General features: G+C 51.8%; 1 protein-coding gene and 1 long non-coding RNA gene across 9 annotated transcripts in view; one reads left to right on the top strand and one right to left on the bottom strand.

The window, feature by feature from the left end:
• LZTS1 (leucine zipper tumor suppressor 1) overlaps nucleotides 1-14,366 on the bottom strand; it is a 48,693-nt gene extending 34,327 nt beyond the window's left edge. For 6 of the 7 annotated variants that reach the window (XM_046656008.1, XM_046656011.1, XM_046656009.1 and 3 more), the window contains exon 1: nucleotides 14,173-14,366. The gene's annotated coding sequence lies outside the window, so the exon portion shown is untranslated. Of the gene's footprint in view, nucleotides 1-13,844; nucleotides 13,916-14,172 lie in introns of all 7 variants that reach the window. The other variant, XM_046656013.1, reaches the window with a different exon arrangement.
• A 7,854-nt stretch (nucleotides 14,367-22,220) lies between these two features.
• On the top strand, nucleotides 22,221-26,436 carry LOC124237473 (uncharacterized). 2 transcript variants are annotated; one of them, XR_006888011.1, is made up of 5 exons: nucleotides 22,221-22,310; nucleotides 22,697-22,887; nucleotides 24,694-24,780; nucleotides 25,233-25,400; nucleotides 26,108-26,436. It is a non-coding gene; the product is annotated as an uncharacterized LOC124237473 (long non-coding RNA). The 2 variants fall into 2 exon arrangements; XR_006888012.1 differs by lacking the exon at nucleotides 25,233-25,400.
• The last annotated feature ends 378 nt before the right edge of the window (nucleotides 26,437-26,814 follow it).

Below are 26,814 nucleotides of genomic sequence, written 5' to 3'. Positions count from 1 at the left end.
CAGATGCACAAAATGAGGCCTCAGGGCTTATATCTGGCAAGTGGCAGTGCCTGGATTTGAACCCAGGCTGTGGTTCACAGCCTCCAGCAACGCACACACTTCTTTAGCTCCAGTGGCATCAGGCACACGGCACTCTGCTCAGCACAGACCTCACCAGTAGCAAGTAATCCCCACCCCACACCCCCCACCCCCCACCCCGCCCCTGGCCCTCTCCCTCCCAGGCTGCCCTGCGCTCTGGGTTCTGTCCGGAGGCCCTCTGAGCCCCTTCCACCCCTAGCCATGGGCCACCGCTGGGCCTGTCCAGCTTCCGTTTCCTTATCTGTAGACTGGGGCTAACAGGAGGACCTACCTCCTGGGTTTCTGTATGTGCTGAGTGAAATTTTATTTGTAAAGGAAGTAGGATATAATTAAGAGCTTAATAAATAGCAGTTTTTTGTTTTGTTTTGTTTTTAAATGTCAAATAAAAATGGCAAGTAATAGGATATATTGGAATATATGAGGAAGCCATTTGGTGTAAACCTAATTCGGCCTGACCTTGTCTTTCCAAAAGGGCCTGACCAGAGGCCGTTGAGCATGCATTGTATATCTGCTTTAGACATTCCCTATGGCAAGAGCAAAAGGCCCTTGAGATAAAGAAGCAACTTCCCTCCCCCTCCCAATGTTGGAGTCTCCTTAAGGATTAAGTATCTTTCCTTAGGCTAGAAACTGATTGCTGCGCTCACCTGTGGCCCGCCCAGCTCCAGACAATAGACTTGCCTCCTGCTACGCCCACCAAGATAGCAGACCCACTACCTGCTGTGTCCATCAAGTGCTGTGCCAACAGGGCAATCTTGTGACTATTGTGGGAGGGACATTTCAATCATATGTGAAACACCCTCTTTGAGGGTATATAACCGCCCTGTGTACCCCCACTTCTTTGGAGTGCTCTGTTCCTTTGTGGAAAGACTCTCCCAGGTTATAATCCTAAGATTTAAGCTCAGAATAAACTCACCCAAATTTTCATTTATAGATTGGTTATGGGTTATTTTTGTCCACATAAAGATCGGCACCTGAGCTAACAACTGTTGTTAATCTTCTTTTTCTTTTTTTTTTTCTGCTTTTTCTCCCCAAATCCCCCCAGTACACAGTTGCATATTTTTTTAGTCGTGGGTCCTTCTAGTTGTGGCACGTGGGACGCTGCCTCAGCATGGCCTGGCAAGCAGTGCCACGTCCGCGCCCAGGATCCAAACCGGCGAAACCCTGGGGCACCGAGCCAAGCTTGCGAACTCAACCACTAGGCCACGGGCAGCCCTGTTTTGTTTTTTAAACATATGGGGCTTGGTGACTCAAGATATTGCAAGGCTCTCACCCTAGGCTCAAACTCTTGGTAGTTTTCTCTAATGTTGCAGACTCCTAGGCTCTCTTTTCTTTCATTATCTAAAGAACTGTGGACATTTCCATTTGGGGTCTTTAAAGATTAGATTAAGAAAAAGATCATTTCCATTTGGGGCCTTTAGAGATTAGATTAAGAAAAAGATCATCTATCAATCCTTGGTAGGACTTGCTGTTGAAGTGCCAAGAACTCAGTGATCTGACGGAGTGAACTCCCTGAGGACAGGGTGCTCCCTGGGGAGCAGCACGGAGCCTTCTCCAGAAGAGCCCAGTACCTTTAAGGAATGGAGCAGACAGGCAGAAGCACGGCCTCTACAGGAGGGAGCAGTCCTGGCCTCTGCCTGCTGATACAGAGGGTTGGAGGCTGGAGTGCCTTTAGGGGAAGTGTCTCTTTGATCCTCCTGCATGAGCTCTGAGTCCCAACCAGCTGACAGCAGCCCAGCCCAGGTGTGATGACATCAGCCTGCCTCTGTCCTCCCCTGAGGCATTTCTGTGGGTCTCTGGCCCTAATTCCCACGTTGGCCTCCACCTGTCTCTTGCCTATACTGTTCAGTCCACAGTTTCTGCCACCAATCCCTGGAGGAAGACTGAAGAGGAGCACCTGAGTCCAGGGAGGGGAGAGAGGAGCACAGAGCTGGGGAGTCCGGGGTTTCATCTCCACTGGGAGGCATGGGGCAGGAAGAGTGAAGGTGGAGCAGTGCAGAGGCAGTGTGCATAGACCACACCCAGTCCTGCACCAGGTCTGGCGCATACTGCACACCCCGTGTTTTTCTGGCAAAAGAAACTTTCACAGTCACCCCTCTTAGAAACCAGACTCTACCTTCTGCTGGGCATCCTTCTATCTTTCGATGTGGAAACATAGTTGCCTGCAAAGACTGAGATCCTGAAAGGCCTTTCTGGTCCTCAGGAGAAGTGGCTGATCACTGGGGTCTCCGCCACTCGGCGCCTGCAGACTCGTGTCCTGGCTGCCTCAGAAGCACTGTGCAGCCGGCACAGGTCCGGGCAAGGCAGACAGACAGCGCTGCAGTTGGACGGATCTGCAATTGGCTGCTCCCAGAAACCCCCACGTGCCTCGCTGTCTCTGTCCCTCAGGTACTCCAGCTTCAGGCAATGGAGCACAGTCCTCAGCTGCTGGTGGAAAGATGTGGGGGAGGGGAGACGGGCACTGGGTCTGTGTTGCCGTCATCCTGTTCTCCTGGCCTGGGATGCATTCCCTGGGGCGCACCTGGGTGGAGACATCTTAAGCAGGGACTTCAACATTCACCATCATTTTTCCCTCTTGGCAGACTCCCCTAAAATCACTGCGTGTCAATGAGAGCAAGGCTTAATTCCAGGCTGCCTTGTGCTTCTTGAAAAAGTTCCACATCCCTTGTCAGCTTCTGAGTCCACGAAGCTGCCGTCCCTGGGACTGGGCAGAGGGCAGTCCTTTGAACTCTGTGTCAGTCCCGCCTGTGGGAGGTTCCCACCGAAGCCTAATTTCAGGGGGAGGGGAGACTGCCCAGAGGCAAGTCCCATGGCTTCCTTTGTTCCTGGGTGGCTCTTTGAGATCTCTTCAAGCTGGCCTAGTCCCTGATCGCATCAGAAGGCGCTGCAGCTGAGCCGGCACCCCCTCTCCCAGCTACTCCTAAAAGCCGTGTGAGCCTGCATTGATGGAGGCACTGCCTTCTCCCCAACAGACACCAACATGCTAGAACAGAGAGGTCGCTGGACGCTGACGACTCAGGTTCTAACATCAGATCAGAGACCTAAGAGCTGTGTGCCTGGGAAGACAGAACCTCAACCCTCCGCGCCACACCATTAGCATGAAAAAGTTTCCTCCACCAAAAACAAAGACACAGAGGAAAAGAGAAGTCAGGTGGCCAGTGCATTAAACGCCTGCCTGTTTCACGTGGTAGGATGCCAGTATGTGTCCCTGGTAGGGGATGCCTGTCCCCAACAGGAACAGCTTCTGCTGGGTCCAGCCAGGCTGCCTGCCCGCTTCTTGTATAATGCCAAGTAGGCAGAATAAATGTTCCCCTAATTTTCCCACACAGAACAAGACTCTAAAGCCTTATGCATTTCTCCCATGTGAGAGTCTGCCAGACCTGGGCCCTCCCACCTCCGTGCATCTCCCATAAACTGAATGCGGAGGGAAATTTCATCTTGTTTGTTTTTCTTTCTCCCCCTTTCCTGACCTTATGTGTAACGTAATCCAGAAAATGATCCAGATGGCAAAGACATTGGCTTCAAAGTGGGAGGCAGGATGGAGGAAGAAAGAGGTGCAGTGTGAACCCCTAGAACGCAGCCACTCCCCCTGGGGAGAAGCCTTCCCTGAACTTGGGTGCACCACGCGCTCTGGGTGGCGCTGCGGGTCCCTCGCTGATCTGCAGAGGCCTGGAGCCTCCCTCTCATGTCCTCCTCTCCTTCACACACAAGTGGCACGAGCCAGTGTGAGCAAGAGCTCCACCTTCAGCGCTGTCTAGACCTCAGCACACTCAAGGATGCTGCAGGGATCTGTTCTACAGAATTTTGTAAGCTAATCTTAATTTGGTCACATTGACAATGTCGATGGAGATCCAGAGTGATAAAGGGGGACACAGCCCCTCACAGTGTTTTCATTTACTACTGTCTCCCTTTGCCAAAGTGAGCGGATAAGAGAGGAGTTGTCCCAGGCAGCACCACCTGACCCCAAAGTTGTCCCTCCCTGAGCCCTCTGACATGTGCCTGCTCTAAGGGCTCCCAACCCCCCTGCACAGACAGCTCAGCCTCATGCGGGGTTTCCTTTCACTGGAGCTGACGGCAAGCGGCTGAGGCGATCAGACACGGAGCTCTGGCTGGGCTTCACGTGCCTTTACTTTTACTGGCCCATGTCATTTTCATAACAATTCAATATGGAACCAGGTACGTTTTAGAGATGAGGAAACGGAGGCTCAGAGAGGCTAAGGGCTTGCCCAACGCCGCACAGTTAATGGCTGGGATCCAAACACTGGCCTGATCCCGAGACCCAGTTTTCTCTGCCGCCCACTCCCAAACTCGCCCACAGGCCTGATGGGCAGGAAGAAGCGCACGGCTCACCTGTGGGACTCAGCGGCCCTTGCCACCAGGGCTGCGGGCCTCCATCCAGGTGAGGACGAGCCGGCCGGGAGAGGAAGGGAGCGTGCCTCGCTCCAGTGCTTCCCGAGGAGCACCTGCCTCCAGGGCCGCCTGCCGGAGACCCCGCAGGACGCTGACTCGGCTGGCAAGAGGGAAGTTCTGGGGCAGGTCCCAGGAGGAGGAACCTTCCAGAGGAGATGGGGGCGGCGTTCTGAGAGCTCCCTGCTGCGGGGGAGCCTGCTCTCTGAGACTGACAGAGGCCCTGCTTGAGGAGACCCGGCTCCTGCACCGGGAAGCTCCCTGCCTGTCCGCGGTCTCTCCCGGTCTAGTCCGGGCCAACGCACTGGCAGCTCATGCGGCTGAGCGGCTCCCGCCCTGCCCGACTTGTTCAAATTTGGTTTTAGCTGAGCACACTGGAGGCAGAGGCCGAGAACTTCTTCTCATTTTTGAAAGGTGCCAACTGGTAGCTGCTGTGACTGGCATAGTAAGCCTTTACTGTCGTGTTAGCTGGGAGCTTCGCAGAACCTTTAGAACAGGGGAAAAGGAGGAGGAAAAGAAGTAAAACGCGCCAAGCACCCAGACAAGAAAGAAGACAGGAGAGAAAAACGGAGGCCTTGGGTATCAGCTGTCACTGAAGTCCAGGGACTCCTTTGACTTGGGTGGGGGAAGTCCATAAAGACTGAGGACATCCCACCCTTGACAAGGTCATGTATGTCCCCTGGGGCAAGCCTAACACTCAGGGCTTGAGGATCTGATGAATTCTGCTCCCCTCAGTCCTCATCCACAATTAGCAGTGGGTTCGTGGAAAGGGTCTGGAGTGAGAGCAGCTGTCCTGGCTCTGCCTCTAACCGTGGGACCCTGAGCAAGTCCCTCCCAGTCTGCTCTGCATCTTCATCCATTTAAAAAAACTCCCCCGTGATTCCTTCTAGGTCCAAAGCTAAGAGGTGTTACCCATCGATCCTGTTATAAATAAGTCCTTGACCCAGCACACTGACCCCTGACCTTTGATCTTGGACTAGGAACTTCCCTCTCCTTGAAACCTCAGCTACCCCACGCTTCCAGGCTGTGTGAGATCTCTGGGAACATGTGCTATCAACCAGGAGACAGGGAGGAGGACAGAAAGGTGTTCTAAAAAATAACGTGATTTCTGGAAAGAAGGTGCTGACCCTCAAGTCCATTCCCCACTGCCCTGCTAGGTAAAGGTCCCAAACTAAGGTCGGCTAATGCCACTCCCCTGCCTGCCACTTAACGGCCCCCACTGCCTCCCAAATAATACACAGACTCCCAGCCAGGTCGCAAAGCGCTCCTCAACCTGACCCAGTTTGCCTGTTTCCCACCACTTACTGTCTGTTATCTTTGCTACCCCTCCTCCATCTCTTAAAATCACACCCCGCCCACAGGTCATCCATGAGGAGTCTTTAGACTGACTGGGCTCTCTTCACACTGACATTTTTTTAATGTATCTGTCTCCTCCCCCATCCCAGGCCAGGGACGCCTCGTGGCAGGTCTCCGTCTTGCTCATCTGTGCTTCTCCCAGGATCTGGCAGAGTACTTGCCATAAACCTAGCAGTCCATGACTTTAAAAGAATGAAATTCAAACAGAAAGAACAGGTTCCTGGGCCAGAACAGCAGTTCTCAGAGGTGAGTAGAGAAAAGACAACACCTTGGGTGAGAAAGTGTTTCTTGTGGGAGAGTGGACAGAATGGCATTTAAGGGTCTTTTCAACCCTGAGAGTTGTGTTTCTGTGCAGAGGACCGGACATTTCTTCAACGCAAGCTCTTTAGTTTCCTGGTAAATCTTGGAACCCTAGACTTAGAGGTCCTGCATAGCTCTAAGACAGAAGTCACTCCATCATCAGAGAAGGTTTCTAACAGATGGCGGAAGCAGGCTGGGAGGCCCAGGCTTTGAAAGCCGGGTGCACCTCGTCACCCTGGTGGATGAGGAAACGTGGTCTCAGGAAAGGCTGAGCGTCCCGCCCACACCCGCCGGCAGCGCAGAGCCTCTGAGCAGGGGAGCACAGGCAGCTGGGACCCTTCCTGGGCCCTCAGCGGGCGCTCCCTTTCTCCCTTTATAGTGCAGGTGGAGGCTGCGGGCTCCGCCTGGCCTAGCAGCTCTTGTTTTCCCACCTGCCGGCAGTGCGGTTTGTCTGCTGGCGCCACTGAGGGGTTGGGCTGGAGGAATTTGATCGGCAGGAGGGAAGGTTGTCTCCCTAAGACTTGAGCACAGTCTAAGCCTTCCCTCCCTCCTCCGCGTGCCCTGCTGAGATGCCCTTCCTGAGGAGGGGAGGGGCAGGAGGAGCCGAAGCGGGAGTGTCTGAGGCTTGCAATAAATAAGGGAGGTGCCGGGAGTCTGAAGTGTCCTGAAACCCTGCCGCCTGACCTCGCTGTGAAGGTAGCAGGGCAGACCACGCACAGGCATCCTCTGCAGGACACACTCAGACAGAGCTGCCTCTTAGCACCTGGCAGAAGGGCCAGAGCAGCCTCAGGGCTCACTCCCCCAGACTTCTGACCCTCAACATTCTCAGCATGGCTCCCTAGCTGTGTGGAGGCTTCTGGGCCCAGGGTTTTCCCATTATCTCCCTTGAGAAGAGGGCGGTAGAGAAGGACCTGCACTGGGAGGCCCACCAGGTTCCCAAGCCAGCTTGGGTTGGCGCTGCCTTCCCCTTCCAACCTCTCTCTGGGAAACCAAACACGCCATCGGGCACTCAGAGGACCTCCTATCTAGGTCATTCTGCTCTGCCTGATGGGTCTCTGCTGTCTGACATGAGAGCCGACTCTGTTCTCCACCTCCTGCCAGCCCAGTGCAAGGCTTGGGTGCTGGATGAACTCTCTAAGGGAGCCACCTCTGTTGGCTGGAGATCCCTCGAGCCTTCTGCACCAGGACAGGAGGCCTTGAAGCCTCTGCTTCCCTAGCTGGTGTGTTCTTCTGTGGGGTAACCCTTGCCCTCGCTGAAGCGTCCTCAAGGAGACAGGAGACCAAGCGCTGGAAAGCTCCCTGGTTACTCCTCCTCCTCTTGCCTGCCTGGGTTTTTGGACCCTGTGGCAGCAGAGGGAGAGACGAAATGTCTAGGTGGGAAGGGCCACCGTAGGCCTCGTCATCATCAATCAGCCATCTGGGGCTGAGCCCTGACTCTGTCCAGGGCCTGGTGTGACACACCTGAAGCACGACACACTTTCTCTTTCAAGGCGTTTATAACCTAGGCTGGGAGGAAGGATAGAGAAGGAGCTGAATACTAACACATGGGAACATATGCTCAACAGGCATGACAGTCCCTACTGGAGAACGGAAGGAACAGGGAGTTGATGAGGTTGGAGTTTTCTCTCCCCACAGCTACATCCTTTCCTCCCTCCAGACCAGGCAAGGGCAGCCCCAAGTAGTGCAGGGACCCCTGTCATCCTAGAATGCCTGCATCTCCTCCCACTGAGCCAGGATCCACACTCCCCATTGCCCACTGCCCCACGTTACTGGAGTCACCGGGGAAGGTGCCAGTGAACCCGAGCTTTGCTTCCCTGCCTCCTCCGCTCTGACCTCCTTCCCTCTCCCCCTTCCCCACATGCCTATGCTCAACTCTCTCTCTTTCCAGCAGGAATATAATGTTCAGCTGCTCTACACCCACTCTCTGAATGCTGCCAGCAAATAATGACTAAGGTGGTGGGTGGAAGTACAGCAAGTTGAGACCAATTTAGCGGCCCAGGCTGCCAGGAGGAGGGCAATTTAGCAGCAAAGAGCTTTGCAACAGCAAGGAGGGTGAAGATGCCCCCAAAGCCAGGGAGCCAAGTGCATAGCCCTGCCCTGGCAACCCGGGCAGGGACCCCTCAGCCACCTGGCAGTCTATGCATTGAGGTTAGATTTATGCAAGGGGCAGTGTTTGTCCTTAGATACCACTTGCTTTTCAGAGCAATGCCCACCTCCACTGTTGACACCTTTGAGGGGTCCACGTCCCTGCACACCCCTTGGGCTGGGCATTTCACCTAGACTGGTCCCTCTTTTTCTGGTGGATGCTGTGGTCTAGGGGCATCTGCAGCTCTGAGGGGCTGACGGCACCCGAAATACTGCTTGTGGGTATGGCAGAAACTGAATTTCTATGGTATCAGGGAGGTGGCCGCTGAAGCACACTTCAGATCAGGCCACAGAGAGGCCAGCCCAGGTAGACACAGGTGTGGATCTTCCAGGTCCTGCCATCTGGGAATCTTACGACTCACATTATGGGATGTGCCTTGAGTGTGGGGAGCAGAGGAGAGCACATCTCCAAGGGAGAGATGATGGGAATGGAAGAACGAGTGTCGGGTATGTGTATCTGCTGGCAGCATCCTGAAGGCAGATTAACTGACGTGGAAGCAAATCTATGAGTGATCTGGACAGGGAGGCCCTGCACTGCCTGTGTGCCAGGTCCTGGGGAAAACCCACATCACATCTGTTCAGACACCAATTTGGCCTGTCACTTAGTAAGGAAAACCCCCTCTCTGCTGGACTGATTGGAACAATTAGTTTTAGCTGTTAGCTAATGCATACGCGTGCGCGCACACACAGGCACACACACACGCACACACACACATATACACACACACACACAGTTTGTCCGCTGTATCTTCCACCCTCTCTTCTCTACCCGTCGCACACTCTTGCCCACTGACACTCCATGCAATTCTCTCCTTGTCTGGGGGGCCGTGTCCATGTGTCATGACCTCGAAGCCTGGTTTCCACACACGGCTTACACACCAGCGAGGAGACTGCTGTCCTGTTTTAGTTTGGAACTTATTTGTTTATGAATAAGGTGGAAACACTGAAATAGATTATGGAATAGAGTTTGATATTCCAATGAAATGTCATTAGTTCAGATTCTGTGAAAGCAAAATTAGCCATAATTTCAAAGTGGTGTGGACTAAACCTTATGAATTGATTAGCTATAGAAAAGAACCCACATAAGATAAATTTCATTCCTTAAGGTAAGTCCCAACTAGACATGCTGTTATTCTAGATACTTCCTGGTTTATTGTTTATTGAACTTAACATATATGCATAACAAGTGCTTAGGGATAATGGGGGGGGCACAGAAAAAGCAAAGAAAACTCTTAAGACTGCTATCATGTTTGAATTACAAAAATTACGAAGTAATCAAGTTCTTACAATTTTAAAAACCTTTTTCTTTACATTAAACACCTGTCAACAATTTAGTGAACCTAAATCTGTTTAATGAATGAGGCCCAGTAGCTGAGTGGTTACAGCCCTGGATGGGGAGTCAGGATAGCTGGGTTCAGATCCCAGCATTCCACCGAAAATGTTGGGTGAACTCCTTCATTCAGTTTTCACTCAGTTTTCTCATCCGTCAAATTGTGAAAGAACTCTTCTCACACAGTTGTAAATAATAATGATGCCCCTTTTTAAAGTGTGAAGTCCTGTACAAATAAAAGGGGCTATTGAAGTCATTATTGTCGGAAGCCTAGGGATGGTGCTAGGCCATCGGTGGAGGTTGGTGTCTGGCAGGAAGCAGGAGAGAGAAGCAGGATGGAGGCCGCAGATGTAGAGGAGCTCTCCAAGCGGCAGCTGGCCTGCGCCCGGCCCACTGCTTCTCCAACCCTCAGAGGATGGCCCCCAAGGCCAGTCTGCCCACTTGCTCGCCTGGAGGCAGTGGTGAGAGGTGAGTGACCTCCCATTCTCCACTCCCCAGCTCTGTCTGGTCTGAGTGGCTGGCTAAGCCAGGCAGAAGGAGGTGACAGACTCTCACCAGGGTTCCACTTGGAGGAGAAAGCCCCATCTCCTCAGCTGTCAGCTTTCATCTTAGGGCGATGACCTTGGCTACTGCTATGGTCACTCTCTTTATACCTTCCTGAGGTTCAGCTTCAGCATTCAGTTCCTGACCACATCCTCCCTGGTGTCTTCCAGCTCACCTCCTGCCTGCTGAGCAGTTCCCGTGTTCAAAGTAAGTACAGTCCAATTTTCTCTGTAGTTATTGATTCTTGTGTGCTGGTTCCTCTTCCCAAATCTCATCATAAATTTTAGTCTCAAACTATTATTTAGCCATTTTTTAAATCCTCATCTCCCTGGCACCTTGCATGGATAAGACCTTTAACAGCGAAATGCAGTTTTCAAACTCAATCAATGATCTTTGAAAGGAAAACTAAAATCATTACAGACCCTTGGGAAGGCATGTGGCAACCTGTCACCTCCTTCTGCCTGGCTTAGCCAGCCACCCAGACCAGACGGCGCTGGGGAGTGAAGGGTGGAGGTCACTCACCTCTCACCACTGCCTCCAGCCAAGCGAGCCCGCAGATCGGCCTTGAAGGCCCAACAGGAGAAAAAAACAGGTGGTAAAGGACATAGGAAGGGAGTCACTGGACCCTGACCGTGTGACCTCGGGCCAATCTTGGCCAGATTACCTCCTCAAACATGGTAGCAATTCACACTCTCAACAGCAGCGGGAGAGTATCCATTTCAGACCAGTGGTTTTCAAACTGTAGCAGAGCAAAGATCTCTTCAAAAGCAAACTCAAAGACCCACCATGTAAATTGCCTAGATTCCCCAAGCATTGGGATACTTCTCTACAGGCAAAACCCCAGAAACACCTCATCATTGCCCTGGAACCACCGCCCCCTGGGGTTCCAAGTGCACAATTTTAACACCCCAAGTCTAGATCACGCCTGGCACCTCCCACCTATATAATTGTACTTGTCTGTTCATCGACCTGTAGATAGAGCGCTTGGGTGGCAGGGTGGGTGGGGCTAGGTTTTCCTCAGGCTCCTGAACTGCTGGAGGCAGCAACTGGGACGGCACAGCCTTTCAGGCCAAGGCCGAGAAGGAGCTGGCCCAATAACAGAGGCAGGAAAGTCAGAGGCCATGCAGAAATCCGCTGCTGGGAACAGTGCTCCCTGCCAAGGGTCTCTGACAGCTCTTTTCTTGCCCATTACCTTATTAAACCAGTATTTACTGAGGGCTTTTCACTGGAGCCGGACACTGTACTCTGGGCGGGGGATTTACGACACAATCTCCGCCTCTGAAATCGCTGCGGGTTCTTCAGGCGCCGACAGGTAAACGCCAGGCTAGCACGGAGTGACCATGGAAACTCAGGAAGGCAGGCAACCGGGTCTGAGGGCGAGGCGGGAGGAGGTTTCTGGGAGGTGCTGATCCTTATGATTAAAACCAGAAGTGGAAGCGGGAGCTAGTTAGATGGAGGTAGAGGGACAGGGCAAGAACCTTTTACAGAGAAGAAAGATGCATTTCTACATTCAAAGGTAGCAGAAGAAAGAGAGCGAGCCAGGGGCTGAGCTGAGTTTGAATCCCAGCTCCGTTTTCGATCCCAGCTACATTATTGGACTCTCCTCGTCTGAGAGGCCTCCACAGCCTGCAGGGCCGTGGAGAGGCCTAAACGAGATAATGAACACAGCACTGGGCACACAGCTGCCTAGGGAATGTATTAAGTGGTGTTCAATCCTACCCGGGACACGAGTCTGTCAGCTGCTTAACCACAGGTTTGCCACCAGCACCTCTCTCCCGGTTGTCGCCTCGCTGCCTGGCCCAGAGCCTTGCATTCTGAAGGCACCCAATGAATACCTATCAAATGAACGCTGAATAAGTACAAAGGCATATAAATAATTTTTCGGGATTAGGAAGCCGTTGTCATAAGGCTGGAGCCCATCTACCTCTCCGCCCATACGGGCGGACCCACGGCTCCTCAAACTTCGCGGCTGACGTTTCCCTCACACACGGCCACCTCACCAGCTCTCCTGGCACACACCACACAGCAGCACACTGCCCACGGCAGCACCCTCACACACATCAGTGGGGCACACACAGGGACACGGGGCTCCTCCTTCAGACACAAATGCGCAAGCTGAATGGTCACAACAGGTTTTACCTTGTGAAGTGCACAGAGGCTGCCCAAAATGTTAAATAGAACTACCTCAAATGTCTCGTCCTCCCTCTTGCTCACACACAGACACCTTCAAGAGACACCTTCTTTCTCCACCTGAGTTTCTTCTTACCTCAAGCAGAGTGAGTGTCCCACACTCACATCTACCCAGTTGAGACCTTGTACCTGGACTCCCAGTTGCTCCCATTAGCTGTGACCCCAGGGAAAGCCCTGCCCCTCTGGTGCCTCAGTTTCCTCACTGATGGAACACAGAGAGTTAACTGTGCTTCAAGCCAACTTGGTAGTTATGTTGTGAGGATAAGGGAGATAACAAATGAGATAATGTCTGTGATATGCAGAAAGCACCTCAGAAGAAAGGCGCTGGATAAATACAAGGTGTGAACCCCACACCTGATTAGTGGGTATGCCTCTGCCCACAGAGTTCCACCCACAGACTCTGCTCACCTCCATCCTTGAACACGAACACTCTTCCTGCCCGTAAATGCTGTCTCTAATAACCATTTTCATGTATGTGCATACGCATACATACTTCCAACACCTGTATTTTCCCCATCATGCCCACAGAAAATTGTTTTTGAACTCAGAGTAAGCTCAGGTTACAAGCACTCTCTTGGCCCTGCCCACAGACTCTTCTCAAGGGTCTCTGCTACAGGAAGAATTGCCAAGCGGACAGCTCATCTCTGTGGCTGGGCTCCTCGGCTCCCACAGTTACAATTAGACTGCACTTACAGCAAAGCAGGAGACCCTTATCTGGCACAGCCTCTGCCAAGAGCTCTCCAGAACTCTGTACTCAAGCACCCGAGACCAGAGCAGAAGGGCTGACGGCCAGCAGGAGGGTGTGGATGGAAGAGAAAGGACCCAGAAACTTTAGTTGCTCAGATCCCTAAGCACTCCTTGTTCCTGGGAAATTGAGGGCTCTGAAGCTAACAGGTCCGGAACATTTTTCCAGGCCTGACACACTCGTGGGCGAGCAGAATACTCACTTGCTCCCAGTTTAATCCTTTCCACTTGGAGCAGAAAAAGAAAGACCACCTGGCCGTTAGTGTTTTGGTGCCTGTTGCTGCTGAACTTTGTGCTCTGAAGGTTGGAGTTAAGCATGTAAAATGGTGTGTGTGAGTGTCTGTGTGTGTTTAGGGATGGACAGGCAGCTGGGGGCTGGCTGCTTGTGCTGGATGAGAGAAAGAAGTAAATGTGGCCCGTGCATAGGTGTGAGACTGTGTGTGTGTGTCTGTCTGTGTGTCTGTGTTGCTCTGGCCGACCTTCATGTCCAGGACTGACTGCGGTAACCTGCAGCTCCAGGGGCCCACTTCAACATCCAGGTTCATCACTCCCCTCTCTATCCACCCCAGTCAGTGTGACATATCCTTCAGGGAAGTATTCCTAACCTCTAACCGCACCTGAGTCCCCGCCACCAGCGCGGACACAGCCCATCTCCTAAGTTCCAGACGGAAAGTTCAGTGTCCGGTCCCAGCTGTCAGACACTCCGCCCGGGGCCAGGCCCCTCCGGCCTCACGCACACCTCCGGCTTCCTCACCTCCCACATCACTGTCACCCATACTGACGTCCATCAAGATCAGACTCGGGCGGGGAGTCGATAAACCCGGTCTGCAAGAGAGGAGACAAAGACAGAAGGACGGACGCACCACCCTTTCCCGGGGCTGGGACCGGACCGGCAGCACCCACCCCGGCAGAGGGCAGACCCTGACAGCTGCGTGGAGAGACAAAGACAGTTGGAGATCCGACAGACAGACGGCCGGACGGACGCGCCGGCACGCCGCGGGGAGCGCGGTTTCCCCGGAGTGGGGCGCCGGGCCGGCCGCAGACGCTTCTCGGAGGGACGGGAGCCTCTCCGCGCACCCTACCTGCCTCCTGCGCGGGGGCTGGCTCCAGAATCGTTGCCGCGCGTGTCCGCGCTGCGTTCCCGTCTCTCCTCTCCCAAGCGGCCGGGCCGGGCGTGTCCCACGGCGCCCGATACCTCGCGGAGCTGGCGGCTGGAGCAGGCGGAGGAGGACTCCGGGACCCGCGCCCGCCCGCGCGTCTGCTCCCGGCGCCCGCCCGCTCCCGGCGCGCCGGCCTCTGCGCGGGTCTAGGGGCCGGGCGGGGCGGGGCCGGCGCCGCTCATTGGCCGGGGTGGGGTGGGCGGGGCCTGCAGGGCGGGGCGGGGCCGGAGGGGTGGGGCCAGCGCCGCTCGTTGGCCATGGAGGGGCTGGCGGGGCGGGGCCGGCGGGGTGGGGCGGGGCCGGCAGGGCCGGGGCCGCTGACTGGCCGGGGCGGGGCGGGGTCGACGCCGATGATTGGCCAGAGTCGGGCGGGGCGGGGCTGGCGCCGCTCATTGGCCTGGGCGCCACCCAGCCTGGTCCCCGCCGGGCCGCCTTTGTTCCCGCTGACAGCTTGGCTGCTAGACCTCCCGGTTCGTCCGCGTCCGCCTTGCGAGGACCGGCCCCATCTCTCCGCTCTCACTTCACCAGACCCCGCCCTGTCCGCCCAGTCCTTCCCTTTCTCCAACTGTTCCCGTCTGCCCCCATCCCCTGCTTTTATCACCTGCGCTCAGGTTTTACTCCTTCGGATTTCCTTTATCCATCCTTCTCTTTATCCTTTTCTACATTTTCCCCTCCTCTATCACCCCTTCCTCATCAGTTTCCTTTTCCCAGCACCCTCTCCCCATTCCAACCCCCAAACCCCACGGAAGGCCTGGATTTCTAGCTTCCCAGACCGGACCAGCAGCCTCACAAGGGGCGCTGCTTCTCAGGCCAGCATACAGCCGGGAGCCCTGGCACTCCCTCCCAAGACATTGCAAAGGCAAACTTGCCCAGCTCCCTGCCAGGGACTGAATTTCAGGCTAACGCTGAGGCCTGTTTCAAGTTTATAGCTAGTAATCTCACCCAGTATGGTTCTAACGCTATCATTTTCTCTACCACTCTCACTTTCATCTTCTAGCCGTTGACCTGGGAGGGGAACCAAGCTTACACACTACGGTTGGATAAAGGGTCAGTTAAGTGGGGTGCCAGGTGGTGCACGAGGCTGTGGTCCTGAGGGTGCTCAGAAGCGAATCTGATAAAACCAGGCGTAGCTCCGCCCAGAGAGTGTCGGCCTCAGCCTAAAGAGGTGTGTATGTGTGGAGGGGGGAGATTGAGGTGGCTGGCCTCTGAGTGTAGGTGGAACAAGCAAGTCAGCCAGAAGGGAAGCCACACCGTTTTGTCCCTTACTCAAAACCCTGAAAGGGATCCTCACTGCCTCCAGATCTTGACCCTGAAGAGGCCAGCTCTCAATTGCAGCATCCGGGGAGGCAGCACAGTGCTGGGTTAAGAGCGCAGACAGGCTCTGCCCCTTCTCGTCTGTGTGGCCTGAGCCAGTCCTCCAGCTCCCCAGGTCTCAGCTTCTTCATTTGTGGACAGGGGGATAATTCCAAGCAGGTGAACTCCCTGAGAGCAGGGACGGCTCTCTGGTTCATGGCTGAGAGACTTGGTCTCTTTGGCCATCCCCAACACCTGGAACTTGCCTGGCACAGAGTAGGCACTCCATGAATATCTGTTAAATGAGTGAATTCCTAGTTCATAGGCTTGTTGTGAGGATTAAATAAGAATCCCTGGCATGTGGTAAGTACATACACATGGCAGTTATTACAAGGAATGCTGCGCCTTCTATGTGTAAACCACAAAGGCTACTCAGCCTTCTCTGAACCTCACCTCTTCTTCCTCACCTTTGTACACACTCATCCCTCAGTGTAAAAGCCTTTTTCCTGCTCCTCTTAACTCTCCCTCTCAAAATCTGAGTCCTAAGGTGCAGTCCTCCTGCCTTCTCTGATCGCCGCGGCTCCTTTCTCTAAGCCCCATGCTTCTTGGGGCCCATTCATTGGCACAACACAGGTCTGCTTGCTTGCATGGTGGCCGTGACTGCAAGTCTGTCTTTCCCTAGGGTGTGTGCTGTCTGGGGCCAGGGGCTAGACTCGACCTCTATTTCCAAAGGCAGATGTGGTGCCTCACAGGTGGGAGTTTCTCAGGAATATTTGCTGAATGGGTTAATGTAGATCAAACATTCCAGCCACTTAAAGAAAGGGCTGACTCTTGGAAGGCAGAGGAAGGGATCTGGTGGGCTCCAGACTTCATCATCATTTTTTCGTCTTCAGATGTGAAATTCCATGTGGAGAGCAAAAGGATCCTGGAGGCCTGCTCCTTGTTTTGGCCCTTCACCTGGCTATTTAAATGCTCTTGGACAAAACCATGTTCTTGGCTAGGCCTCAGTTTCCCCATCTGCAGAGTGAGTAATTTGGATGAGATATGCTTTAAGGGCCCTCCTCCAGCACTGACGCACTGTGGGTCTCTGTCAGGGGCATTCTGGGTAGAAGATGAGCTTGACATGGAAGCCTCTTCTTCTTTTTTTTTTGTGAGGAAGATCAGCCCTGAGCTCACATCTGTGCTAATCTTCTTCTATTTTATGTGGGATGCTGCCACAGCATGGCTTGATGAGCAGTGTGTAGGTCCATGCCCAGGATCCGAAACTGCGAACCCTGGGCCACAGAAGCAGAGCACACAAACTTAACAACCACACCACAAGGCCGGCCCTGCAGCCCTCTTCTAATGTGTGGGTTAGGTGTGAGCAGTGGCTGCGGGGTGTGTGAGGGGTGAAAGCTGGATACAGCATGGAACAATAGAAACACCTTGTGCAAGGGACGCTTCATAGATGAAGCCGGGGACTTTGAGAGTGCAGTGAAAGTAAGGAAGCAGGATGAGGGGAGGAGAACTGTGATGGTGCAGCATGTACGCGTGTGTGTGTGTCTGTGTGTGTTCACAAAGGCCTTGAGAATGTGGTCTCCAGAAGTACAAAGCCATAGTTAGCTCCCTGATTCAGCTGTTGGCTATGGCCGTGCAACGGCTGGGTATGTCTGCCCCTAACTCCCTCGGTGAGACCTTCGCTGTGGCTCCTCTCTCCTTTGTCTAGTAGGAGTGCTGCCCTTCCTGGGCTCTGGGTATCCCATCTGAACCTCTGCATCCCTCAGGTTCTTCTTTGCCTGGGCTGAGTCTAGAAAGCTGGGTCACAAGGCATGTTCTTATAAAAAAAAATTCCCTGCCATTCTCATCTACTCATCACCTGAGATTCAAGTAGCTTAGTATTCTGGCTTATCATTCTGTTCTTCATCTCTAGGACCTAAGATTGGCCACACAGGACCAGACCCATGGACCAGTTAAGCCAGCAGCTTGTCTGGATTAGAAATACCTCTGCCTTTCTCAATCACAATTTAAAAACTTTCCCAGTTTCTTGTTTGTCTCTTCAACTCTTCTGTAAGTTTCTCATTCAAAGACCAACAGTTTTCTTATTCAACATTAAGACTTGGACTTGTCACAACCTTATTGGTAAAATGGACCTAATAACATTTGCCTTATCCATCTTGTGACAATCATGCAAAGGTAAAAAGAATTAATGAAGTAGAAGGTGGTAGGAAAAGTGAAAAATGTCAAATAATTTTTAATATTATTTCAAGTCTAAAAATCCAGGGCCTTATCTTCGGAGATAAGAATGGCTGACTATATTTAACTGAGGTTGGGTAATCTCCAAAAGCAGATGAGAGAATATTATAATGCTAGATCTCTGAGTGAAGCTCTAAGGGCTCAACAGGCTGCTGCTGCTCCACCCATCTCCCAGCTACCCCAGGAGAGTACAGGAAGGCTGGGTTTCCTGCAGGCTGAGCCAATGCCTCCTGACCTTAGAGGATGCGCCCCCAGTACCTTGTCTCTCTCCAGGGTAGAAAACAGTTCCCCTGGATGTGCAGCAATTACAACCAGAATTTACATTCCTTACCTGCATGTCCCTGGGCACCTCTTATCTCTAGGCTTCAGTAAACTCCCCTTTGCATTGGGAGGAACGTCGCCTCCTTGACTTCTTAGGGTGTTAGGAAGACAAGTGAGACAAAATGCAACTAGTGCTTCTCTTTCCTAGAAACTGCTATGTGACTTCAAGAACTCTTTAGCATCCACCTCATCGTCATCGGTGGTGTTATTATCTGTATCTTCGTTCTGAGTGCTTAACCTGTATTCAGGTTCAGGAGACCAGGCAAGTTGTCGAGGGAACAAACACTCTTCGGAGAGAAGTTTCTGGCCTCGGAATCCCTATTCAGGAATGACTCGTCCCCAGTAACATGCTAGAGTTCCCTTAGGAAATATGTCCATCCTGCTCTTTCACTGAAAAGGAAAACTGAGTCAAAGAGCAAGATGAGAAATTGGCCCAGCTTCGCTGGAGTTGGGAGCCCAGGGTTTTAAGGCACGCGTCTGATAGCTGCCTCAGAAACTGCGTGACTGATACCGTGCCTGAATGTGGTTTGGTTTGAACACAGTAGATCACAGGCAGGCAGCCTTCCCCTGAGCAAAGAATAGTGAACCCGCCACCTTGACTAACATAAAACTGTGCTCAAACGGCACTAACTAGCTTCCAGGGTGAGTAAGCTTTGTTCAGCCACGAGCTGACGAGACTCATGTGATAATCATTTAGCAAACCCTTCGATGTAAATACTGGGTTGATCTAGATTGCAGAGAAATGAGAGGGAAGTATTCTGATTTTACCGCCCCCCGCCTCCCCCCCCATGTCTTTTTCATAGGATTTAATAGGCTGTTTCTAATTCGGGATCCTAGCTCTGACAAGTCCTGGCCCATCCATCACCTGTTCTGGAATCTATCTCTTCCATGGTTTTGACTAGTTTGTCTAAAACTGTAACAGAAATTGTCTAAAACTGAATCAAACTAGCTTAAACAATAGGAAAAAATCTCATCAATTAATAAATTTAGAGATTAGGGTTAGTTCATATCTCACTTCCCAATGGCATCAGGTCAGGTTTCCATCGCTCTCTTCTTCTGTCCTCAGAGCATGGGCTTTGCTCTCAGGACAGTTGCTCCATGACTGCAGGTTGGATCTACCACTGTAGTTGTTACACCCAGAACCCAGCAATGGGCTGAGGAATAAATGACCTTTGCTCTTGCCGCTCTTTCCTAGGATCAAGAAATCTTTCCTGGAAAGCTGTCAGCTGACTCTGGATAGGCTTGGCCCCATCATCCAGCAATCATAGCAACCTCAATGAGACTACTGTGATTGGCTTTGATCAGTTGATTGGGGATGGAATAGATACTGGGACATATGTATACATCTCACCTTCATCTTCAAGGGGAAAGTAGGAAGCTGTGGAGAGAACTAACAATCATTGCTTGCCTATTATGTATCTCATCTTTGCTGGACATTTTATCAACAGTATCTTTAATAATTGCAGAAATCATTACCTCTTCATCTTCCAAATGAAGAAATTTCAGCTCAGTGGTTAAATAATTTGACCCAAATCCCACCACTAGTAAGTGGAGGAAAGAATACTGGAATGCAAGTCCATCCAAAGCCTGTGCTTTCTCTGCTTTTCTAGGCTGTCTCTCTAGAGTCGACTCTTCTCGGCTCTACCCAAGGCTAGAGACCCCCAAAGTGAATTGGAGCCTCGCAGAACCGCTGTAAGCATAAGGGATAAAATAGCTTCCCCCTCGACCAGCAAGTTTCAGCTCCTTTGCTTAGTTCTCAGAGACCTCTACAATGTGCCCCATCCCTACCGGCTCATCCCTTTTTCTCCTCTTCCCAACATGTACATCTCTGCAGTTCCACACTGCTTCCTCACCTTCGCCAAGCCACTTCCACCTCCTGTGCCCTGGCCTTCATTCAAGCTGGAATGGTGAGTCTTTTGAGGCCCTCCCCAAACCCTGACCCAGCCCTCTTGGCTCCCCTCACCGACCCCACTGAAGTCCTGTCGAATACACATCTGGGTCCCACTGTTCTTTCCTTCCTTGTGCACCTTGTAATTTGTGTTCTGTTGTTTCTGGTGAATGAATCGCATTTTCCTATAGGATTTTTAAGTGCTCAACTCAATGCTCGGCACATGATAGATGCTCAAAAAATATTTAACGACTAAATGAGGGCAGGGACCACCTCGTAGTTTTCTGTCTCCCTAATAACACGCAGCCCGCTGCTGAGCACATGGGTGAAGACTAATGGACAAATCGACTTTGAGCTAATTTCTCCCCAGGGCTGAGGAACATCATACAGACAAAGAAGTTGGCATGACCTTTGTCAATTTTGAGGGAGACCTTTGGCAAGCGGTCTCTGTCAAGCTCACATTTGCTTGTAGCCCTAAACTCGTTTAAACGAATAGAGCAGGTAAGACCATGACTTCCGGGGCATCGGTTGGTCGCCTGTGGGAAATGTTGGCATGCTCATTTACTCCCGCTGGGGGCAGGGAGAAATGGCAGAGGGGCATTTGAGACCCTGTTTGCTGACATTTAATGTACACATTTACTCAGGAATCTGCTCCAGGAATCTGAGACAAAAGGAAGGTCTGATGCTGTCTCCCTAAGAGCTGGTGAGGTCCAAGACTGGTCCTCTGGGACGAGGGGCTGCCCTCAGCTGGGGCTCCTGGGGCCAGCTGGCCTCCTGATTGAGTCCTCCAGGTCAGTGTGCCTCTCAACCTGCATCACCCTTGTCCCCGTGTCTTCTGGGTTAGCTTCACACCCTTCACTTTGTGTATCGAATTCTCTAGGCGTCGACCGTATATTTTGCTTTGATTCCCAGACTGACTACAGTCTCCATCGAGAAGACCTCAATCTTACCTCCTGCAAAAATAGAGGAGAAGGGGAAGAGGGCAGAGGAGTGGAGAGGGTGGGGGTCGTACAAGGTAATCTCCGTGGTCCTGTCCAGCATCTTCTGACTCTCTTTTACCTGAGGTCACCGGGAACTACAGCGAAGAAGGACTGTTGCAGCAGCCTCGTGAGCGTTCCCCCCATGGGCTCTTGGTAGACGCTGACCATTTGGCTGCAGGTCCAGTTGAGGCACCGAGCACAGGAGCAGCAGTTGGCTGAGCTTCCTGGTGCGGCACCTCCTTTGCAGGGTGGCGGGGTGGAGGGGGTGGGGGAGGGGGGTTGGCGGTAGCGCCTGTGAAGGGCCCAGCATGCACCACTGCGGGAAACCCCTCTGTAGCTGTTTCCTTGTTCTCTTTACCACCCGCCCCCTGGCCCCTGCCTGATCAGAAACCCAGGGCCTTTTCTACCCTATCCCTTCCATTAGAAACTCTTGACCTGAAGTCCATTCAGCACAGTATAGTGGAAAAGAACGGCGTTCTGCGTGTGTACACCGGAGCTGCAGACCTGGGTTTGACTTCTACTCTGCACCTAGTAGCTGTGTGACCTTGGCCAAGTCTCTTGCCCCCATATCCTCAATTTCTGGCACTTTTGAGTGATATTAACAATGTAATTCCACAAGGAGGACACAGGAAAAAAGTACAGTAGATTAAGAGTATCTGTTGCAGTTCTCAGGGGCACTGTGATTGCTGTACAACAGAGCACTTCACACTAAGGTGTATACGACAGCTTCCTGTTGCTTCCTCCCAGCCCCCTCCCACCCTCTTCCCTAAGCCCCGCGAATTTTATCAAAGAAGATAACCAGTCTAACGAGTGAGGCCACAGGGAGCTCTCTGGCACTAGCCATGGGCTGAGGAGCTAGTTGGGGGGACAATAGGACTTCATTTTGTCCTTGAAAGCCCAAGGTTAGGTTCAGAGCAGAGCGGGAATGCTGAGTGCAAAAGAGTTAGCTCCAACTTAGGGGAGGCAGCCAGGGCATCTGGCCCAAAATGGCAGCTTGAGAGGAAGTAGCCGGCTGCCTGTTCTGGAACCTCTCAGAGCAGTGTTTAGAATGTTCTCTCTCACTAATCCTATTTAAAGCCGACTGCTGAGAGCGGAGGCGGGAGTCCTGTTCCAACTTGCGGGGAGGCTCTGCCGCCAGGCCCTGCGCTGCGCCATGCACCATGCGGGCGGGCAGAGGGGCTCCCCTAGGAGAGCTGCCTAGGCTCGCCTCCCCTCAGACCTGCGTTCTGCTGGCCTGCCCAGCCCTCCGCCCTCATCGGTGCTGAAGGAGAGGCTGCCTGCTGAGAAGGCAGGAAGTGTGAGCTGGCAGGCTGGCTGTGCTGGCAAGGAAGGGGTGCTAGGGAACGGTGAGCAATCTCCATGGGGGGCAGGTAGGGGAGGGAGGGAGAAGAAAGAGGGGACTCCTGTGCAGGAGTGTTTTCGGGACAGTCCCTTTCCCTCTGGGCATGAGGAAGTCTCTGACTGCTTTGAAAAGTAAGAACAAACACTTCCAGCCTCTCTTTTTGGGGTTCTCATAGAAAAGCCAGATCTAGGGAGAAGGGACCTCCCTCACCTGGAAGGAGAAACGTGTGAGCAAACCTCCTAGCTATAGCATGGGGTCAGCTTTTTGCAGAGGGAGAAGGGCGGGCAGAGTTTCTGGTGTTGTTTCTGGGAGACCAAAAAAGAGACTTCTTTTCCTAAATATATCTCTGTAAATGAGAGTCAATGCTTGAGATTCATTTATGGGCGACAGAATCTTCCAGTGCCATCTGAAGACTGCAGTTTACGGGCAGCTCTGACATTCACCAGCTACGTGACCACGGATGTCGTGTAACCTGGGCTGACTTTCTGTAAAGCGGACAGCGCCCCATCTGCCAGACCTCAGATCTCACTGCATCATCACCAGGACCCAGCCAGGTGACAGCAGGAAAGTGCTTTTAAACTGTGAGTAGCTGTGCGCTCGTAGCTGGGGCCTCCCCTTCACGCAGCATCCCCCCTCCCTCCTGCAGACTTTAAGCTCCTCAGTTACACTTGTTCCCAGTATTCTGAGAGCTGTAAGGGCCCAACGCTGAAATGTCCCAGCAGAAGCTGGCTGGCTCTCCTGGTCCCTTCCTCTTGAGCTGAGGGCCTTTCTTGTTCTGGGCCTTTTCCGGATTCAGAGGCTTTCCTAGCCAGGCTGGCGGCGGGTGGAAGACTACAAGAGTGAGCTGGGAATAGAATTAACCCATGGGAAATGCTGAACCATGTGATGGAGTCTGAAGGCTTAGTAGCAAGAGTAATGTGCCAATAGGAAGCCATATTTGTAAACTCTGGTCCAGCACTGGTGGGGCCAAGCGATCTTTGTAAAGGCGCTAAAGTGTTTTGTACTTAGGTTTTCCTCTCAGTAAAATGGGGATGAAAAAAAACCATCTTGTGTTTCCATTTGGTTTGCATGTGGCTGAGGGGATTGTGAACAAAAGGCTGCCGTGTAGGTGCTTTAGGCTCCTGGGATGTCGAGACTGTCCTTGACGACACCCATTTGGTGTGCTCTGGCTGTCTTGAAGCTCAGCCAACTCCACTCTGGTTTGCATTAAACTCCCATAACGCCAGGCACTGCCTTGAAAGCACTAAAGCAGTCGAATGGAATATGCTATTTTAGGACTTAAAACTAAAAAGCAAAAAAAAAAATTGATGCGAGCATAAAGGGGTAATTTAACAGGATTGTACCCATGAAGAAAGGGAAAAGACCTTATATATTAACTTGTGGTCCAGTGAGCTTGACATTCATGTGGCAAGTGGAACCACCACAACTGACAGAACGAGTTACCAGCTCTGTTATCGCCAGGCAGGGAGAGGGAGGGGCAAAGTATCTTCAAGGTGTCTTCGGGGAATTGAGGACCAACACTCTTATTTTACTCGGACAGAATCTTGGCCTGGAGGGCAGACGATGTGGGCCTTTGGGATTTCCTTTCCTCCCTCTGGAGCAGACAGTGTGTTTGTAGAACACTTTACATTTTCCAAGTCCAAACATTATCTTGTTTGATCTTTGCCAACCTCTTCAGGTAGGAAGGGCATATATCACGATCCCCCCAGCAGATGAGGAAATGGAGGCTCAGCGAGATTCAGTCACATACTTGCCAAGCCACAGAATAAAGCAGAAGCCACTTCTTTCTTTGGTTCACATTCTTGATGTCCAAATGGAAACACTCCACCTGTGGTAGTTAGAATTTCATAGCTTTGACAGAACTAGAAGTCCTGCTGCCCAACATCGCATCTAATGCAAGCATCCTTGCCGCAGCACACGGTGCAGGTGGTTCTCCAATGCAGCTTGACGATTTACATCAACAGAGAACGCACTATTTTATGAAACAAACCAATTTATTTTTGACATCTATAAGTGCTGGAGAGTTTTGGTGAAATTAAAATAAAAATCTCTCTCTCAGTAATGTCTACTCATCATTTCATGCTTCATTACATGTTGAAGCCCGAAGAGAGCTTAGAAATGATGAAACGATCGATGCCTCAGGTCTGAGTGGCGAGGCCAGCGTGAGTTGGGAGTGAGCTCAGGGCTCTGACTGCAGGACGGTCCTCTCACCCCTCTGCTACTCTGCTCTCTTGAGCAGCCCTAGTAAGACTGCTCTCTCCTCCACCTGAAACTCTTGCAAATATTTGAAAACCACAATTCAGTCCACTTGAATTTCCTCCCTTTTAAATTTAATGTTCCCATTTTACTTGTTACTCATATAATATGATTTTAACCCACTGTGCTAGGTGCTAGGAACAGAGCAGTGAAGAACACAGATGTGTCCTTGTCCTCATGAAGCTTGCAGTCTGCTGGGGAGTACAGTCACTGCACAGGTCAGTTGCGGGGGATGTGAGGCCATGGGAGGCAAGGTAGTCTAGGAGGTGCAGGGACATCTAGGCCCCCTCCCCTGTGCTCCCACGACCATGCTTGTTTCTGTGTGCCCACGTGCTGTCTAGTTAGGGTCTCTATACCATGTGGGGCTCTGAAGAGCTCACATCAATCCAGTATTTGCTCAAGGCAGAATGCCATTCCCTCTCTCTCTCTCTCCCCACACACTAAACTTCCGGGAAGGCGAGCTGAGACTGAGCTTGCTTTTAACCACGTGCATGGTATTGCTGCCTTCCCCTGAAATCTAGAGGCTCTACTGACCAGTTAGACCTGGTCACTTTTTGAAATTGAAATGAAGCAATTCACAACTTACTCATCTTAAATCTCATCTTTTTGGTTTGGGCCCAAGATTCTAGTCTGTAACAATCTCTTCTTGTCTCTGTTTCTATTAACAAAGATATGTTTCCAAGAACTAGATATGTGCTTAGGCTGTCTCAGTTTATGGGAGTTTATTGTAAGGACAAAGAAAGCTTCTGCAGAGCCCCAGTGAAGGCATTCTGAGCAGGGGAGAGGAGGTGAGCACAGCAGCTTCAGAAGGAGGACAGCCCTGGGGACCGGCTGCGGTGTAAGTGCTCTCACTCCTCCACCTCTCCTTCTTACTCTGCTCTCTGTTCTTTTCCTTCCTACTTCTGCCTGTGGTTTCTTTTTATTCTTGGTTTCTTCCTGTTGTCTTTTCTCTGTGTCTTTCCACTTCTGCAGCATTCTGTCAGCATCATTTGCTACTTTTCAATGCCCAGATCTGATTAAGTCAGCCATCCCTCTCAAGAATCAGGTGCCCATACAGCCCTGGCTATTGGCTCTGTCTCTGGTCCAATGAGCTATGGGCAGGACTGTGGCCTTGTGTGGAAACTAGCATGCTTACTTACACTTAAGGAATCTCTCAGAAGAGGGATGTAGATGCACAGACTCCAGAGCACAGACTCTTTAAGACACTACAAGTGTCTGAGTGCCTCATAATTCTCTCCTTACCTGTAGAGGGCTTTCATTCTCTTAAACTTTTGTCTTCTGTCTTCTGGGCTTTATCCATTTGTGTCTCAGTTTCAGACCTGGTACCTCCCTTACAAGATGAGCGTTTTCCCTATTCCCCTTCATGTGTGTGCTGAAAGCAAGGCTCATGACCCCAACCACTTGTCACCTGAACCAGAGGAGATTTACTACTTTTAATCTAAATGGTGCCTGTTATAACAGGAGTGTCTTATGCATCAACAAAGATACTGTCCAAACTTGTGGTGGAATTAGCAGTCATTCAGTTTCTCTTGTCACTCCGTCCAGCCTTTGAAGGACAACCCGGAAGGAGACTCAGAGGCTGGCTCTCTGAAGGGGTGGAGACATGCATCTGTGGTCCCTGCGGTCAGCCTTCAGCAGTTTGAGTTGGGAGAGCTTTTTCATTTCTGTAGAACTTGAAGGCTGCCACTTGAAATGGCACTGGATCAAGTGTTCATTGGCCACCACCTACTTCCGACATGGAACACAACTGCTCGTCCAGTTGCAAGCACAGAATGAAGGTGAATCAGCTCATGGACGGCCTTCAGAAATTCTGAGCTTGGTTTTAGACATTGTAACATATATTAAGACCAACAGGGCAAAAGAGGTCCTTTAAGTGTGAAATTAAAGTATTATCCAAGGATAGTCGTGTCTGTGGGATCAATAGTCTCCTATTGTTTGTCCTGTCGTTTTCAAAGTGTGGGAACTTATTAGAAATGCAAATTCTCATGCACCACCCCACCTACCAAATCATGCCTTGTGAACTACTGTGCAATTCGAAGATGGTGTTCTTTAGGGGTTTGAATAGCACCACTCTTTTCTACTCTGCACTCACAACCAATTATCAATAAGACAAAGAAAAGGTGGATGTGGTTGAAAAATGAAGACACCACCTTTGTTACTAACAAGGACCAGATTGGAGAATGTGGATTGAGTCAGTGGGCAATGAGCTTCCTAATATTTCAAGAAATCCTTCCTGTGGGGTGATAGACACC

This window comes from Equus quagga, chromosome 3 (genome assembly GCF_021613505.1).
Source record: "Equus quagga isolate Etosha38 chromosome 3, UCLA_HA_Equagga_1.0, whole genome shotgun sequence".
Taxonomy (NCBI): Eukaryota; Metazoa; Chordata; class Mammalia; order Perissodactyla; family Equidae; genus Equus; species Equus quagga.
This window is presented reverse-complemented; position numbering and strand designations above follow the sequence as displayed.